This window comes from Heloderma suspectum, chromosome 1 (genome assembly GCF_057233095.1).
Source record: "Heloderma suspectum isolate Gila_16-S chromosome 1, 16-S_ref, whole genome shotgun sequence".
NCBI lineage: Eukaryota > Metazoa > Chordata > Lepidosauria > Squamata > Helodermatidae > Heloderma > Heloderma suspectum.
In genome coordinates, this window is record NC_139458.1 from 381,471,743 (window position 1) to 381,477,781 (window position 6,039).

A 6,039-nucleotide genomic window follows, 5' to 3' on the forward strand; every position below is an offset into this window, starting at 1 on the left:
TGGCTGTCTGATGAGGCTTTACAAGTAGCTGAGGAAAGAAGGGAAGGGAAAAGCAAGGGAGAAAGGGGAAGATATATCCAACTGAATGCAGAGTTCCAGAGAATAGCAAGGAGAGACAAGAAGGCCTTCTTAAATGAACAATGCAAAGAAATCGAGGAAAACAACAGAATGGGAAAGACTAGAGATCTCTTCAAGAAAATCGGAGATCTCAAGGGAACATTTTGTGCAAAGACGGGCATGATAAAGGACAAAGAAGGCAGGGACCTAACAGAAGCAGATGAGATTAAGAAGAGGTGGAAAGAATACACAGAAGAACTATACAGGAAAGATCTGAATGTCCCTGATAGCCATGAGAGTGCGGTCACTGAACTTGAGCCAGACATCCTCGAGAGTGAAGTCAAGTGGGCCTTAGGAAGCATTACTAACAACAAAGCTAGTGGAGATGACAGTATTCCAGCTGAGCTATTTAAAATCCTAAAAGATGATGCTGTTAAAGTGCTGCATTCAATATGCCAACAAATTTGGAACACTCAACAGTGGCCGCAAGACTGGAAAAGGTCAGTTTACATTCCAATTCCAAAGAAGGGCAACGCCAAAGAGTGTTCAAACTACCGCACAATTGCACTCATTTCACATGCCAGCAAGGTGATGCTCAAAATCCTACAAGCTAGGCTTCAGCAGTATGCGAACCGAGAACTACCGGAAGTACAAGCTGGGTTTCGAAGAGACAGAGGAACTAGAGATCAAATTGCCAACATTCGCTGCATCATGGAGAAAGCAAGAGAATTCCAGAAAAACGTCTATTTCTGCTTCATTGACTACGCTAAAGCCTTTGATTGTGTGGATCACAACAAACTGTGGCAAATTCTTAAAGTGATGGGAGTACCAGACCACCTTACTTGTCTCCTGAGAAACCTGTATGAGGGTCAAGAAGCAACAGTAAGAACCAGACATGGAACAACTGAGTGGTTCAAAATTGCGAAAGGAGTATGACAAGGCTGCATATTGTCACCCTGCTTATTTAACTTATATGCAGAGTACATCATGAGAAATGCTGGGTTGGATGAATCACAGGTCAGAATTAAGATTGCTGGGAGAATTATCAACAACCTCCGATATGCAGACGATACCACCCTAATGGCAGAAAGCGAAGAGGATCTCAAGAGCCTCTTGTTGAGGGTGAAAGAGGAGAGTGCAAAAGCTGGTTTGAAACTCAACATTAACAAAACTAAGATCATGGCATCTGGCCCCATCACTTCCTGGCATATAGAAGGGAAGAAATGGCAGCAGTGACAGATTTTACTTTCTTGGGCTCCAAGATCACCGCAGACGGTGACTGTAGCCATGAAATTAAAAGACGCTTGCTCCTTGGGAGGAAAGCTATGGCAAACCTAGACAGCATAGTAAGAAGCAGAGACATCACCTTGCCGACAAAGGTCCGTCTAATCAAAGCTATGGTTTTCCCAGTAGTAATGTATGGCTGTGAGAGCTGGACTATAAGGAAGGCTGAGCGCCGAAGAATTGATGCTTTCGAACTGTGGTGCTGGAGAAGACTCTTACGAGTCCCCTGGACTGCAAGGAGGTCAAATCAGTCAATTCTAAAGGAAATCAACCCTGACTGCTCATTGGAAGGACAGATACTGAAACTGAAGCTCAAATATTTTGGCCACCTAATGCCAAGAGAAAACTCTCTGGAAAAGACCCTGATGCTGGGAAAGACTGAAGGCAAAAGGAGAATGGGACGGCAGAGGATGAGATGGCTAGATAGCATCACCGATGCAATGAATATGAACTTGAGCACACTCCGGGAGAGAGCGCAGGACAGGAAGGCCTGGCGTGCTATGGTCCATGGGGTCACGAAGAGTCGGACACGACTTAACGACTGAACAACAACAACCTGCATCGCTCTTGCCAATCGATGGGCAAAATGTTCGGGGAGGCGGAGGGCCGCACTTGCCTTGCACAGCCCAGTTCTCGCGTTTTCATTAAACGGCAAACACGACAGACGTCTTAATATGGAAACAGAAAATGGAGGTAGAAATGTTCCTAAAAGCTGAGGAGACCCAATGGCCAGACAGCGTCGGCGGGAGTCAACCCTCCGGCCATAGACAACGCCTACCGTTGCACGGAACGCGAAGGAACCGCTGGGCTAAGCGGGGCCGAGAACACAGCGTTCCCTGGAAGACAGACGGGGCTGCTAAGCACGGAACGTGAACTCCGGAAACCGCTGGAGAAGGCTCCTCGCCCGCCAACAAATCCCCAGCCAGCTCCATTTCCTTTCTCCCAGGGCTGAGGGGGACCACGGCACAGGTGTGGAAAAAGTCGACGGGCACGCTGTCTGCGTCTGGCGTGACTCGAGGGCTCTCCTGGCGCTTGGCGTGCAAGCTAGGGGCGTGCCAGCAGCACAAGGCGTCTGTGTGTAGCTGAATGCTGGATTCAGATGGTTTGGGGACGGTGGAAAGATTTGAAGGGGGATTAATAGGATTGCATTTGGATATGCAAGCATAAAATGCAGGTATGACACTAGAAATGTTCCTCAACTTTGAGGGGACCCAAAAGGCCAGGCAGCGCCCGCGAGACTCAAACCTTTAACGTTGCAAGTGCAAATGTAATGCGAAGGAACCGCTGGGCTAAGCTGGCCCGGGAAAACAGCGTTACGTGGAAGACACAAGAGCCTCCTAAGCAGGGAACGTGCGAACTCTGCGCCCCTTCCGCCCTCCACAAATGCCCAATCAGCTCCTTTTCCTCTCTTCCAGCGCAGATCTAGATCCCGGCATAGATGCAGAAAAAGAAGACTGACACATTGTCTGTGTTCCGCGCGACTCCAGGGCTCACCTGGCACTAGGCGTTCAAGTCAGTGGAGCAGCGCAAGGCGTCTGTATGCAACTGAGCGCTGGATTGGAGGGGGGAGCTGCTGGGGCGGAGGCTTTTGAGGAGGCAATCATTAGGTTTACATTTTGTTGTTTCGTCGTGCGATTTTTTTTAGTGGACGCCTGAAGCAAAGTGGCTGCGGGCGGGGGAATCTCTTCCACCGTAGTATTTTAAGTCATCTTCTGACAACCCTCAGAGTCTCAAACTACATATTGATTTCTAAAAGTTTTTTTGTGGGGGGGGGGAGTGCAAGTGGGGATGAGGACAGCTGCTAAATCAATCGCAGCACCACGGAGAGCAGCCGGCGCTGGCTGACAAGGAGCGCTGGCAGGCAGGGGCGGGGGGAGGAGGGGTCAGCGCTCCGACTCCCTCTTCCCAGGTCAGAGTGCAAGTATCCTATGGCCCCTGAGACGCTGTCTAGAGGCGCTAGGATTGCCCTCTTAGAGGGAGAAATATAGCTAGCATTGAAATTTTCTCATGAAAACCTTATTCACATCACACAGAACACAGTTTGGGAAACACTAGTTAGATTAATCAATTAAACACTATTAAACAACTTCACAAGTCCTGTCTCCATATTAATCAGGCAGTAGAATTTTTTTACAATACAAATGGTTATAAACAACTGCAGACAGCAAGCACTATCTTAGAATGTTGTGCTAGGACACATTGTGCATCACCCAAAAAGATGACTCTTGCTTCAGAAATAAAATTTAAAAATTTGTATGCAAATTTAACTTGATAGCTCAATCAGTTAATCAACTAAGGGCGCAATCCTATGCATATTTACACAGGAAAAAGTCCTACAACTTCCAGCATGCTCCTTCCAGCATGGCTGGTTGAGAAATGCTGGGAGTTGTAGGACTTTTTTCTAAACATGCATAGGATTTTGCCCCCAAACTCATATGCTTAAGGTGAAATCCTATGGCTGCTAGACTGTCTAGATGGCCATAGGATTTTTTGGTTCCCAGAAATCATGCTCGCTGCTCCCTCCCCTATTGCCTTGTAGGTGGCATGGTTCATCCCCAGCTCCACACTTGTAAGAGCAGCGCAGAGCAGGTGAAAAGGGGGCATTCCTGGGGGTGGGGAGGAGACTGCAGAAGCGCCCTTATGATGCTTCCTATGTGCTGCCTGGCCTCTCCCCCCGCTGCTCTGACCTGAAATCAGGAACTAAAAGGGAACTTCTATGTAGATGTTTTGAAAAGAATTGAGCCAACCATGCTGTCTTTTTATCAGTACCGGAAACTGCATCAATTTCTTAGCCTGAATCACATTAAGAATGCAGCCAAGTGCCCACTTACTTCTTTTGAATTGTTTATAGAAGCTGCTGTTACTTCAAATAAAGGGTTGATATCATCTATTTAGAAAATCCTCCAAATGCCGTTATTGGATGACAAGTCATCCTATGTGCAGACAAGAGAGACTTACTTAGCTGAATTTTGGAAGTCAGATGATTGGCAATGTATTTGGACTTCTTTTGCATCTTTACTGATCAAAACTAATATAAAGGAAGCACAAGACAAAGTCCTGAATAGGTGGCACATTACTCCTCCAAGGCTTCACCTAGTACATCTGAACTATAGTCAATATTGTTGGAAGGGATGTGGAAAGATTCCTACCAAAGATTCCTGTGTTTGGTAGGAATGTTCAACAGTTTGCAAGAGTTTTGGGACGTGGGTCCTGATTACTGTCAGGAATTTCTTCACTTTAGACCACTGGTAACTCCTAAAGCTATGCTTTTTTGTCTTTTTCGACCTAATGACCCTGGATTCCTACATAAAGACCTTCTTAAACAATTGTATACAGCTGCAAAGTCATGTATAGATGTATGGGGAGTAACTGGAAGTCTCCAAAGCAACCATCTGAAGAGCAGTGGGTTGATAAAATTTTAGAGACTATAATGGTGTCCACACAGAAGCTTTTTATCCTGCAATTTCACCAGGGCTTCTGCTTCTGTATTCTTTGTGGAATTAAAATCGGCCCTTTACATGTGCTCCGCCCTCTTTCCCCCTTTAACTGTGAGTTCAATATGTTTCATCATACAGCCACTAGATGGCACTGTTGTTATATTGCCACTTCCTCTTTACACAGACAAATTCAAACGATTCAACCCAGTTCTTTTTATTAGCTCATTTCCATTTCAAATTAAACCGTGGAAATGGCTGGAAACCACGGGAGAGGTGCTGGAGGTTGACAGTGTCATGTAAACTTCCATGAGTAACCAATCTTAATTGCAGGGTAAAAGCCCCATGTGAAGAAGCCCTATAACTGTATAAACCTCAGCAACTGTAGCAAGCAAGAAATCCTAACTTTAAGAAAGATATTATGGCACCATGGTTTCCATTTATTTCCGTTGTTGAAGCCCTTCAAACTTTTGATCAGATTTCAACCAAGTACAGTTGCCTATATTTGTGACTAATGTATATGTGTGACTAATACACACATACAGAAAAAGTAACACACACTCTTTTTATATGCTGTTTAAATTGCGTTTTTATTCCATCATTACACATTTATCTCCTATGTAGGCCATTTTACTGTAGATGTTCTACAAGCAAATTGATTATAGACTGAGAATTATAATCAGTGAATTTGTTTCTTCGGTGATCTTGTTATATTATTATATATGTCCTTTTTGTTGCCTTTATTTTGTTAACTTTTATTTCGAAATAAAATAAAATTTCATGAGAAAATAATCAGAGTGGCATCAAGGACTCCTCAATAAAATCCTGGTAAAGTGGGAAAAACAAACAAACCACTTTTCCCTCAGACGAGATCTTTCGCCCCTGTCGAACTGCCGACTTCCAAGTTTCTTTAGCAACGCTGCTAACTTCAGAACAAAAGAAACAAAGTCATTCCTTAAATAAATCCAAAAGATAATAAATGTGCGCGAATTCACAACGAACTCATGGAAGTATTTCTATATTTACTTTAAATATCTGGCAGTTGTGGCAAAAGATACCCTGCTCCCCCCATCTAGCGCGGTGCCCAGCTACAACTGAAGCAGCGCACCGGGTTTGTGATACAGCTCACGAATAAGCTAACGCAACAACGGCGGCGGCGGCGGCTGTCTCTGGCATCGATTATTTTTGCCTACTGCGACTGGGGCTGGCCCGCGGCCCGTTAAGCTGCCATCTTTATGAGGGGCGACTGAAGGCCGCTAGCCGC